This window comes from Schistocerca americana, chromosome 8 (genome assembly GCF_021461395.2).
Source record: "Schistocerca americana isolate TAMUIC-IGC-003095 chromosome 8, iqSchAmer2.1, whole genome shotgun sequence".
Classification (NCBI taxonomy): Eukaryota; Metazoa; Arthropoda; class Insecta; order Orthoptera; family Acrididae; genus Schistocerca; species Schistocerca americana.
This window is the reverse complement of record NC_060126.1, coordinates 455003059-455016947: the sequence shown is the minus strand read 5'-3', so window position 1 is coordinate 455016947 and position 13889 is coordinate 455003059.

Here is a 13889-nt window from a genome sequence, read left to right as displayed (position 1 = left end):
AGCTTAAGTTGATTATTTCAAACGACTAGGTGGCACAGGGAATACCTTTGTAATTCAATCGTTTATTCATTAATACATAACTCTGTTGTTGTGGCACCAGATATATCAGCAAGTCTAGCAGATAGCCAAAGTGACAAAAACTTAGAATTAACGAATAACTGATCAGATTGATAATTCAAGAAAGTTTATAAGTGCGGGTCCCTGAAAGTTCCTCTATGGTTACACTCGTTGAAAAATTCTAAGCCGTGGAATGAACTGAGTCCTGAAGCAGTTTCACCCTTTTGCAGGGGATAAGAAAGTAATATATAGTTATTTTTTCTGGAGCGAATGATGCTGGTCACTGCACGGTTTTCGTGGTAAGAATTGCTGACAGCTGAACGGCTTGGCAACGCCATAGTCGTAGTCCTTGAACAATAGGCTGATGGCTTCTGATCCTCTGACACGTTCCTCTCCTGTGATCCTTGGTTCCCCCAGAAACTCCGACTGTAGCAGCAGCCCCTGCATACGTATGGCGGCTTTCCTAGGCGTGCAGTCTGCATTCCTTAAAAGCCAAGGGGTTTTTACCAAATTAATTTTGGTACCTACTTACGAACTTGTGCAACTATCTTGGATGCCCACCTATCCGACGTCCTGCATGTGACGTAGCCAGTTGCTACCCAAAAATTAGAAGACACAAACTTCACAAACTAGCGTCCTGGAAACATGAGTGTCCTCTAGTCTCGACACCAAAGTTCAGATTACTATGCATTGTACCCACTTTTTCTATTAGTTCACTTCCTATTGGCTGCCTTTATAATCTCCTACCTACCATGCCACACCATCCTCTCAGAAAAACTCAAGTTCTACGGAACTGATTGCTTTACACACAGCTGGTTTGAATCAGGCTTGACAAACAGACTACAAATATTGTGCTGAATAATTTAGACAATGTTTGAAAGATAGAATATTTTAGCGATAGGGGTAAAAATCACGAAGAGAGTCCCACAGGGTTCAATTTTGGCTCCACTCCTGGTCCTTATATATGTGGATGACCTTCCACTTAACATTCAGCAAGAAAAATTGGAACTTTTTGCAGACAAAACTAGTGTTATAACACATCTCATTAGAAAGAAAGCAACAAAAGAGTTAGTAAGTCATATTTTCAAAAAAATTATTGAGTGGTTCTCTGAACATAGACCGTCCCTAAATTTTGAAGAAATGCACTACATTCAGTTCTATGGTAGTAGAGTCATACCAACAATAGATGTAGCACGTGACAGACAGACAGTAAGTAGGGTAAAATGCTACAAATTTTTAGGTGTACATATTGATGAAAACTTGAACTGAAAGAAGCACATCACAGAGCTTCTCAAACAACTAAGTTCAGCAACTTTTTCTCTTCGTTTAATTGCTAATATTAGATACAAACGTATCAACCTCCTGTCATATTTGTATATTTCTACTCAATGATGTAAAACGGAATATTTTTCTAGGGTAAATCATAAGTTAGAAAGAAAATAATGATTGCACAAAAGCGAGCACTAAGAATAACATGTTGTGTTCACTCACGAACGTCATGTAGGCACCTCTTCACGTTGTTAGGCTTTTTAACTGAATATTTTCGCTAGTGAAAATCGTCATAAATAATCCATCACAATTTGAGAAGAACAGTGATGTACGTACCTACAACACTAGAAGGAAAAATGACCTTTATTCCTCAGAGGTTCAGAGAGGAGTTCAATACGCAGCAACAAAAATTTTTGATCATTTGCCCACTAACACAAAACTTCTGACAGGTAGCGATGCAAGTTTTAAATCTGATTTAAACTCATTTCTCCTGAACAACTCCTTTAATTACTCTGACAAATTCCTACCTAAAAACCGATAGCCATCAAAAAATGTTGATAAGTGTAGTTGGATTAGTAGGAATAAAATGATAATGTGTTCATTAATGTTAACACTAATCATGTATAGCGTATCCTGTAAACTAACTCGTTCCACGTGATTTAGATAAGAGAATCGGTCAAATGATTTATGAAACACGTAACTAATAAATTAACTCAAACAGCACTTATTTGAAATGAACAGTTTTTCATAAAGTACTGCATTACCATGAACATTCTATTATTTATCTAAAACATAAGTAACACGCACATTTTTAATATGAAGTAACAAGGTTGAAAATGCAGTGTGATCCAGTTTCGCATGCTGTGGTGCGTGCGATAAATATCTGTAAATATAATTCGCGGGAATTTCCACCTCAGTACCATGTGAACATGCGTTGGCGCCCTCTGGCTAAAGCCCTGTGGTCAAGCCCGGCATACTTGCTCCTGTGATTAAAAACCTTGACCTCTCACGACGGCGTACCAGACGATACAATAGCACCCTTTCCAGTTTTCCGAACTGGGGATACCATGGTTCATTTTTCACACACAGACATCCTGCCCGACAATATTTGCAAAAGAACTGCCATTAAAGCTTTCTAGACTCGACTGCGAGCTCCTGGGTTAAAATTCGCTCTTTTAAGTGTTCTGTGTTCAGCGCCCCTCTTCGGAGTTCCGTAACACGTTGAAACCCACACTCAGAAGTTGCCCAGTGACCGTTTGCATGTCTTGGAACGTCTGTCCAAGTTACTCAGGAACTAGTTCTCACACTGCAAGTGTACTCCATCTGGAATTTAAGTGTTCTTACAGTAATCTCTTTACTTCAATAATTTACAGAATTTTTGTGGTCTACGACCGCGGTCTAATTTGATAATTTTAAGTTTCTGGATGCTAATTCCTATTTTATCGTGTAATAATATTGGGTATAAAATGTTTTCACCGTTTTTGTTTGAAAACGACGACTTGTATACATGTTGTCTATTATACAAAGATGTCTCGGTCATGCTCAGGACGTCATATATCAACGACGTAGACATCAATACTATATTGTGTAAACCGAAATATTTCCTAAAGACAGAATGTGAAATTTGTACAAGAAATTCTCGCTGCCATCTCATGTTGGATACACAACAGGGCCGGAAACAAGTTAAAGTGAATTAAACCATTCACTCAAAAAATGTCAGTGGTTGCAATTTTGTCTCGAGTGATGCACACTTCTGACATCGTCAGCTTAGGGGCGACCAGCAGTATTATGAACACTGAATGATTTTTCAACTGCCAAGATCGCTAAAATCATTTGTTCGTATACATAACCAGTTTCGGGAATTCAATGTTGCAATCTCGGATCTGCAAACGATGAGGCCGGAAACGCTAGGATTTGGCAGCTAATATAGCAGCACATATAATTATATCCATGATATTGAAGATATGGAATAACAACATACCTACGTTCAGATCATTACACAATCCCCTCCTACAGTGGAGTAAGTGATGCTACACAATATTAGCATAGTGGGCTATTCTAGAGGTGGGCAAGTCAACTTTAAAATAACAGCTATGTACACACGTGTTATTGCTTCTATTACAAGTGTCCAATTCATTACCGCTTTACACCTGACAGATCTCAAAGTAAACATTCTTAGCTTTACATATGAACATCAGATCGCGCGGTGGTAGTAAGAATCGGTATTATCATCTCAGATTGAGGTACACATTTACTTTTCCACATATGGATATATGCCTAAATTATTATCATAACACATAGATCAAGTCAGTATTTATCAATATTTAAAATCTGTTTGTAAAAAGGAGACAGCATTTATGAATATAATGATTATATTACATAACACTTATTTCACTAAATTACGGCGTCTTTTCAAATGTTATGTTCTTTCACACTGTAAACATTCCATTTGAATTGAAGTGCTTCTTTCCATAAGCGGTTAGGGACTATACCGGCACCTTGTACTTAAAGCATTCTGCAGTCTTTGAAAGGACATCGGGAGAAGAGTAAAAAGGCCGATAATCTTTAAAAGATGCGCTCCAGATAAATACATTCAAAAAAATCTTCCAAACACTAAAAATTTATTCGATGTTAGTATTTTTTCGTCATTGACGATTTTCTTACCACTGCCAATACTCCTTTTCATTGACTAATCTGAACTCATAGCACTATTCAACACGTTGTTGCTTTGATGGACAATGACACAGTTGGAAACAAAAGAAATTACACTCGTTGCTTTTCCTGAGGTATAAATCTCTAATGTATGCTTCAGTATCGACTCCATCCGTCTAGGTAAAATACGCTGGACTAAGAGAATACACAATTCGGAAAAAGGAAGGAAGACTGTAAATTAAAGCCCTGTCAACGATGAGATTATTGGAGACGGAGCCCAAGCTCGGATCGGGGAAGGAAATTGGCCGTGTCCATTCACAAGAACCATCCCGGCCTTTGCCCGAAACAATTTAAGGGAAACCAGGGAAAACTTAAAGCGTGATCACCGAACAGGGATTTCAACAGACGTCCTGAAGCGTGCAAGTCCAGTGTCTTACCACAGTGCCATTTCGTTCACGTTCTCCATTCGTATATACGGGAGGGAGTGAAAAGAGGTTACGGAGGGGCGTTCGGTATATAATGCAACACATTTTTATCGGCCAGTTTCAATTGAAAAGAAAAAGTGAAATTTGTTGTGGGACATCGTAGAATATTGCCTGTTCAGCTCCTTTAGTTTCATCAAGTTGCGACTGATGGAGCCGCTACATGTAGCCTTCAAAATGGTGTCCGTAACGGACGAGCGCTCCAAGCAGAGGGCTGTAGTTGAGTTTCTTTTGACGGGAAACCAGAGCATCGCACATATTCATAGGGTCTTCCAGAATGTCTACAGAGACCTGGTATTGCACAAATGCACTGTGATTCTTTAGGCGAGGCGTCTGTCATCATCGAAACAATATCGTGCAAACCTATCCTATCTTCCGCCTGCCGGCCGGTCGCACACAGCTGTGACTCGTACGGTGTTGGAATACCTCGCAGCACAGCTGGACGTCTTTGTTAGTAGTGCTGATTACAGTCGTCCACCTGTTGGGTACTCAAAAGTGTGTGCCCGCTGTGATGCACCCCACAAACCCGGATCTCGCACCTTCCAACTTCTATCTGTTTTGTTCAATGTAGAGTGCTCTCCGTAGGACGCAGTCTGTGGATGACGGGGAGACAATTGATGTAGCAAGTCGTTGACTCCGATGTCGAGTAGTGGAGTGGTACCACACGGGAGTACAGGGTCTCCCAGAAAGGTGGCGTAAACCCGTCAAATTGCACGGAGGTTTTGTCGAAAAACAGGATTTTGTAGTAGCCAAAAGTGCAGGGAATGAAATGATGTATTGGAATGCCAAATAAAACCAACCTGCTTCTAAGTAATGTGTTACGTTACTTACCGCACGTCCCTCGTTTATTGTGGAAGCATTTGAGGTACTTCAGAAAAAGAAAACGTTGGTTTCTATTGTACAGCATTTCATGTTCCACTATTTTTTCTGTACATTGGTTTACTTCGGTTAATTGTATGTCGCGAACAAATGAGATTAATTACTATTATACTGGAACTGGCTTCTTATTAAATGAACAGTTTTGTTACTGTAACTCAGTAGAATGCACAACATATCCATCTCTGCTACAGCAATCGTAAAAAAGTTCTGAAATTATTTCTGTTGTCAAAAATAATGAAGTTACAGTACGCAACGCTTATAGAACCCCAAACCTTGTATTGGATTTTTTCGTCAACATTAATTATTAATTAAATGGTTCAAATGGCTCTGAGCGCATTGGGACTTAACATCTGAGGTCATCAGTCCCCTAGAATTTAAGAATTTAGAACTCCTTAAACCTAACTAACCTAAGGACATCACACACATCCATACCCGAGGCAGGATTCGAACCTGCGACCGTAACGGCCGCGCGGTTCCAGACTGAAGCGCCTAGAACCGCTCGGCCACTCCGGCCGGCAATTAGTAATCAGTGCCACAGCTAACGCTAGAGCATGAGAGTATCATTATTACTAGAAAATGATTTCTCTAAGACTTTTACCAGTCCATAATTTTTGCTTGGCAAGGTTTTCTTTTGAAACGTGAAAATATTTTAACTTAGACACTGTTTACAATATTAGCACCCCGCATCCGCCTGTGTAACACAACGTAAAATCTGCTGCTTTGTACTCCGATCACGAACTGTTGTAAGAAATAATTTTAAATTCACTTTTTACCTGACCGCTTACTGCGGTATGATTGCCCTTATTATCAGATTTGAATCTGCCGCGGCGGCGACTCGTTCCGCTGTGTTGCAGCTCTGCACCACGAACACTACTTAAAAAGATGAAAATGTCTTAAATAAATGGGTAAAATACATGGCAAACTTTTCAATAATACCATAATAATACTCGACGGTGAGTGTTCATCGGAGGTGAGGGCATCAAATGGTTCAAATGGCTCTGAGCACTATGGGACTTAACATCTGTGGGCATCAGTCACCTAGAACTTAGAACTACTTAAAACCTAACTAACCTAAGGACATCACACACATCCATGCCCGAGGCAGGATTCGAACCTGCGGCCGTAGCGGTCACGCGGTTCCAGACTGAAGAGCCTAGAACCGCACGGCCACACCGGCCGGCTGATATGCTGAGACAAGGTTCACAGGTAGTGCAGGTACGTCGTAAACGGACGGAAAGAACCGCGCCGCCGCAGGCCAAGTGTGTAAACTACTCGCGTGCTGTCGTGGTCAAAGTATACCGTGCATGGCAAAACTGCTATCCAAAGCGGCCTGTGAGGGAACTGTTGTGCACCACGAGCCATAGATGGCAGGGGTGAACGACGGCTGCAGAGATGTGTACGGGCGAACATAAGTGCAACCGTGGAGCAGCTGACCGCCCAGATGAACCGAGGCGCTACCAACAGTGCCCCCTCACCGATCCTTCAGGGAACGTTGCTGCAGTGGGCGCCTGCTTCATGTGTCTCCTCAGCGATCGTTGGGTTTTACAGAGAGTACTCTACTGCACTGGCTCCTTACTTAGCCTGCATTTATCGCGAATCTCTTGCCAAACGTAAAGTCCCGAGCGACTGGAAAAAGCGCAGGTGACGCCTATATATAAGAAGGTCAGAAGGACGGATCCTCAGAATTACAGACCAATATCCTTAACATCGGTTTGTTGCAGGATTCTCGAACATATTCTCAGTTCGAATATAATGAATTTCCTTGAGACAGTGAAGTTGCTGTCCATGCATCAGCACGGCTTTAGAAAGCATCTCTCCTGCCAAACGCAACTCGCCCTTTTTTCACATGATATCGTGCGAACCATGGATGAAGGGTATCAGACGAATGCTATATTCCTTGACTTCCGGAAAGCGTCTGACTCAGTGCCCCACTGCAGACTCCTAACTAAGGTACGACCATATGGGATTGGTTCCCAAGTATTTGAGTGGCTCGAAGACTTCTTAAGTAATAGAACCCATTACGTTGTCCTCGATGGTGAGTGTTCATCGGAGGTGAGGGTATCATCTGGAGTGCCCCAGGGAAGTGTGGTAGGTCCGCTGTTGTTTTCTATCTACATAAATGATCATTTGGATAGGGTGGACAGCAATGTACGGCTGTTTGCTGATGATGCTGTGGTGTACGGGAAGGTGTCGTCGTTGAGTGACTGTAGGAGGATACAAGATGACTTGGACAGGATTTGTGATTGATGTAAAGAATGACAGCTAACTATAAATATAGATAAATGTAAATTATTGCAGATGAATAGGAAAAAGAATCCTGAAATGTTTGAATACTCCGTTAGTAGTGTAGCGCTTGACACAGTCACGTCGATTAAATATCTGAGCGTAACATTGCAGAGCGATATGAAGTGGGACAAGCATGTAATGGCAGTTGTGGGGAAGGCGGATAGTCGTCTTCGGTTCATTGGTAGAACTTTGGGAAGATATGGTTCATCTGTCAATGAGACCGCTCATAAAACACTAATACGACCTATTCTTGTGTACTGCTCGAGCGTTTGGCATCCCTATCAGGTCGGATTGAGGGAGGACATAGAAGCAATTCAGAGGCGGGCTGCTAGATTTGTTACTGGTAGGTTTGATCATGACGCGAGTGTTACGGAAATTCTTCAGGAGCTCGGGCGGGAGTCTTTAGAGAAAAGGAGGCGTTCTTTTCGTAAATCGCTACTGAGGAAATTTAGAGCACCAGCATTTGAGGCTGATTGCAGTACTATTTTACAGCCGCCAACTTACATTTCGCAGAAAGACCACAAAGATAAGAGAGATTAGGGCCCGTACAGAGGCATATAGGCAGTCATTTTTCCCTCGTTCTGTTTGGGAGTGGAACAGGGAGAGAAGATGCTAGTTCAGGTACGAGGTACCCTCCGCCATGCACCGTACGGTGAATTGCGGAGTATGTATGCAGATGTAGACGTAGATACGAATTCTCATAAAATAACTATATTTAAAAGTCGAATAATAGCAAGTTCACACACTTTTATTTATAATCAGCGCCAAATGGCGTCCAGCTTACAATCTTGACCAATGAAAGCTACCTATGCGTTAAACATAGCGTCTCTGCGTGACTGCAAGAAGACGACAACGAGAATATTATTCTTACACTACTATTTGTACAATGGCTGAGTGTCATGAAACCTTCGAGTTTTTCTTTATTAATTCCTTCTATGTGGCGGTTTCAGAACTCGCAGACACAGATATTATTTCACAAATCCACTACTTAATCCTTTACTAATACAAAATATAACATAATTGTGTCTTTTCTATTATTATTCAGACGTCTATATATATGTATATAATTGTAATTAAATAGTTATGAAGATTGCTTTCGGAGTAAACGTTAGAAGCAGTTATATTCGATTAATTATTACAGTGTTACGTTGGGAGGGTGGTGCGGAAAAATGGAGTGTCAACTCAACTGTTCAGTGACGTGGAGTGTAAAAGACGTACGAATTTCGTTGCCTAGTGATCGAAGAGCGCCTTATGAATCAGTGCCAGAATCGGCCCGTAATTCCATCTCGATCTCTCCCGCCCCCTCGGGGCTACCACCCAAACGGCCGCCGCCGGCGACAGTGATGAATGGGGAGGCGGTTATTAATCTTGTATATTTCATTATTTGACAGGCTGATAATACGGCGCCGTTGACGGGAGCACGCCACGGCACGCGCACGCAGTAGTCAGCCGAGCAGTCCGGCACGCAGGTAGCTGCGACTGGCCTGCCATCGCGTGCCTGGGGCGCCCCAAGTCTGTCTTGGCTACTGGCTACTGGCTACCGGATCCGTCTCCAGTGACTGACGCAATCTCTCCGGCGCACGGCTGCGATACCTTTCTCAGTGCACATTTTAAAGACAACAAAAACAGCCACATCTTCACCAACGTACCTGATCAAAACTATATAGACACCTATCGGTCGTGCGGTAGCGTTCTCGTTTGCCGCGCCCGGGTTCCCGGGTTCGATTCCCGACGGAGTCAGGGATTTTCTCTGCCTCGTGATGACTGGGTGTTGTGTGATATCCTTAGGTTAGTTCTAAGTTCTAGGCGGCTGATGACCATAGATGTTAAGTCCCATAGTGCTCAGGGCCATTTGAACCAACACCTATCAATGGACATTAATCTGGCCGGGTGCGGTGACCGATCGGTTCTATGCGCTTCAGTCCAGAACCGCGCGACTGCTAGGGTCGCAGGTTCGAATCCTGCCTCGGGCATGGATGTATGTGATGTCCTTATGTTAGTCAGGTTTAAGTAGTTCTAAATTCTAAGGGACTGATGACCTCAGATGTTAAGTCCCATAGTGCTCAGAGCCATTTGAACCATTTTTAACATTAACCTGCGACCGAGTGAGGTGGCACAATGGTTAGCACACTGGACCCGCATTCGGGTGGACGAAGGTTCAAACCCACGTCCGGTCATCCTGCTTTAGGTTTTCCATGATCTTCCTAAACCGCTTCAGGCAAATGTCAGCATGATTCCTTAGAAAGTGTACGGCCAGCTTCCTTCCGCATCCGTCCCTAATGCAATGGGACAGATGACCTTGCTGTATCGTCTACTTCTCCGGATCTACATCTACATCTACATACATACTCCGCAATCCACCATACGGTGTATCGTCTACTTCTCCGGATCTACATCTACATGTACATACATACTCCGCAATCCACCATACGGTGCGTGGCGGAGGGTACCTCGTACCTCAACTAGCATCTTCTCTCCCTGTTCCACTCCCAAACAGAACGAGGGAAAAATGACTGCCTATATGCCTCTGTACGAGCCCTAATCTCTCTTATCTTTGTGGTCTTTCTGCGAAATGTAAGTTGGCGGCTGCAAAATAGTACTGCAATCAGCCTCAAATGCTGGTGCTCTAAATTTCCTCAGTAGCGATTCACGAAAAGAACGCCTCCTTTTCTCTAAAGACTCCCGCCCGAGCTCCTGAAGCATTTCCGTAACACTCGCGTCATGATCAAACCAACCAGTAACAAATCTAGCAGCCCGCCTCTGAATTGCTTCTATGTTCTCCCTCAATCCGACCTGATAGGGATCCCAAACGCTCGAGCAGTACTCAAGAATAGGTCACATATGAGGACTCTGCTGGGAACACTTTCAGTGAGCTGTCAGAATTTCTGCGAAGGAATGGTAGCTCATTCTTCTTCATGAGCAAAAGATAGAGAACACAGTGATGTTGGCAGCTAACGTCTGGAGCAAAGTCGACGTCATAACTCATCCCAGAGGAGTTATGATGAGTTCAGGTCGGCGTTCTGGGCAGGTAAGTCCGCTTCTGGAATGTTACTGTCCACAACCCATTACAGTTCCTCTACTTTCCGCAGCAGACAATGCTGCAAAATTTGTTCATATCCTTCCCCATTCAACTTGTTCTTAAGCACAATAAGGGGACCACACCCCAACCACGAAAAACACCCCCGTAATGTTACAGCACCCCCTCCACACTTCCTCCAAGAGGGCAGGTAACATTCTCCAGACAACCGTTAAACCCCACCCGATCAATCGGATTGCCACGGAGTACAGCATCATTCACCAATTCAAATCTCTCTTTTCCTGTGACACACTGTCCACTGGAGTCGCTTAAAACTGAGTACAGATATGTGTAGCTTGTGAGAAGGTGTTCGGTCATTGTACTTCACTCTTTTTAGCTGGCTATGTACAGTCATTGTGCAAGAGTGAATCCTTCCTCTGATTCCACGCGATGTTTTTACAGCCGTCCTTCCCACTGCTAGACGGTTACCATACGTTAACGTACGAGGTGTGCTTGGTCTTGGTATAGCTGTCGATGTTTCTTCGCTTTTCTATTTCACAATCGCAACAAAAGTCGACATGGACGGATTTAGAAAGTTTAAAATGTCCCTGACTGGTTTTTTGCTCAGGGGACATCCAGTGACTTGCCCATGTTCAAAGTCACAGAACTCTGCTTAAAGCGTACCTATACTCTCCGATGTATAGAAAGATTTTTGTGACACTGGTACCTAGTGTTCCGTAATTATTGGAAACATCGAATTCGAAGATCATTGATTACCGATGAATATAGCTAGTTACAACCTGAACGTTATCGCACGTTTGTTTACCGTGCACAACAACGGCCGAAAACAGGGATAGGTCCTAAATGAAAAATTCATTTTAGTTAGCCGTAATTCTGTACACCAAAAACTGTTCGAATGAGCTTATGTTGCACAAGAAAAACTGTCGCCAGCTCCAAAACGAGCAAAAGTTAAATTTGGTTGATGACTGCAACGACTTTGAAACCATGCAAATACTGGGCAAGAGTAACTATGCGGCAACAGAACTATAACCTGCATTTTGTTAACTAAATAAATTTTTAACCAGAAGTCTAACTGAATGAGTTTAATGATTAACGTCAACGCTAAATCTAATTATTGAAGAATAGATGTAGGTCGAAAGGAGTACTTGCCAGTATCTGCGTGAAATAACGAAAAGTGTAGCACAGTGTGAAAACTTTTCAATTGTCATAACTTGTAATGGCGAACTGATAAGTGGAAACTCAAGTGGGTGATTTGAGCACTCCGCGACAGAGTGGCAAAACCTAAGCTACTGCCGGCCGGTGTGGCCGTGCGGTACTAAGCGCGTCAGTTTGGAACCGCGTGACCGCTACGGTCACAGATTCGAATCCTGCCTCTGGCATGGATGTGTGTGATGTCCTTAGGTTAGTTAGGTTTAAGTAGTTCTAAGTTCTAGGGGACTGATGACCTCAGTAGTTAAGTCCCATAGTGCTCAGAGCCATTTGAACCTAAGCTACTATTTACACTTGGTCTCACTGGAGTTCAGGAGAATGCAGAACCAAGAGATCAGGGACTCTGGTTTAGGGGACAGTCCAGTTTAGGGCACTTTCTTCTGATGCCACCAAGAAAGCGTGTTGGTTAGAATTATTGGACTAAGTGTTTCTTCAGTAGCGCCAATGGCCTTGCCGCATTGGTAACACTGGTTCCGGTGAGGTCACGCGAGTTAAGGGCTGTTGGGCTTGTCTAGGACTTAGATGGGTAATAATACTTGGGTGCAGAGTGTTGTTGTCAAGCGGGGAGCACTGATCCCTTGAGAGCTAACGTTGTCTGATTTGATCCATTATAAATGGTTTTTGAAAACCTGAGACTGTAGAAATAATAGGTTTGTTTATAAATAAAAGCCGGCCGGGATGGCCGAACGGTTCTAGACGCTACAGTCTGAAACCGCGTGACCGCTACGGTCGCAGGTTCGAATCCTGCCTTGGGCATGGATGTGTGTGATGTCCTTAGGTTAGCTAGGTTTAAGTAGTTCTAAGTTCTAGGGGACTGATGACCTAAGAAGTCCCGTAGTGCTCAGAGCCATTTTTTTATAAATAAAACTTCTGCTACCAGTCACGATTTTTCTTTATTTTACTTTTCTCCCGACGCGTTTCGAGAAATAATTCCCATTTTCAAGTGCGGTTTTTGTGTATATTAAGCCATTACTTTTGATGTTGTCAGTGTGTGTGAGTCTGCTTCATTTCGTTGACTTTCACTGCAATACATAAGAAACACGCGATTTTTTAATTGGTATCAGTTCTTCTTGTGAAGTTAGTGGCGAAATTTTAGAAGAATTTGTACTTACAGTTTTCTAATGGTCACTTTGTGCGGAGTCTCACACACACTAAACATCACACTCAACTTCCTGTACACTTTGCACATAGAAAATATCTTATTTAAACAAAACAGTTACAAAGATCTTCTTACAGGTAGTCCACAGAGATAACATTATAGGTCTTCCACAGATTATGATATGCTTTTGTACAGAGGTTATTTACCTTAACAATTTGGCTCATAAATTACTTATATTGATTTTACAATTGTGCCTATTTCTATGTTTTACTATTTTTATTTAAATATATTATCGAAACATCTAAAGAAATTCACTGATTCACATTCAAGTTTTTCACTTAATATTTTATCTTCATATTTTCTGTAATGTGAATATATCTCCAGTTCTTCAAGCAAATCCATTTTATGTCCTTTATTTAGTCGGTGGAGTACTTTGACATTTTGCTCTATTTTTCCAAATGGGTGTCGTGTATTATGTATGTGTGTTGCTATTGCTGATGTAGTGTGTTTGTTGTGTGTGTATGCTCTAATGTGCTCTGTGTACCTGGTGTTGAAATTTCGGCCTGTTTGTCGTAGGTAGAGCATTCCTGGCATGTTACCTTGTCTATTCCAGAGTCTGAATATGGATCATGATTACACTTTATATTATGTATAAGTTTTTGCTGTAGTTTATTAGACGTAGAAAACCCTATTTTTACTCTGTGATTTTTGAAAATATTTGCAATCTTTTGTGATACATTGCCTATTTATATGGTACTAGATATAAATTTTTTTTATTGTGTGGTGCAGTTTGTACCTGAGTTTTTCTTCACTTTGTCTAAGATTGTGTCAACCATGGAAGATTTGTAACCATTGGCAACTGCAGTCTTTTTCACTGTGTTTATTTCGTGTTGCATATTTTCTTGGTTCAATGGTATTT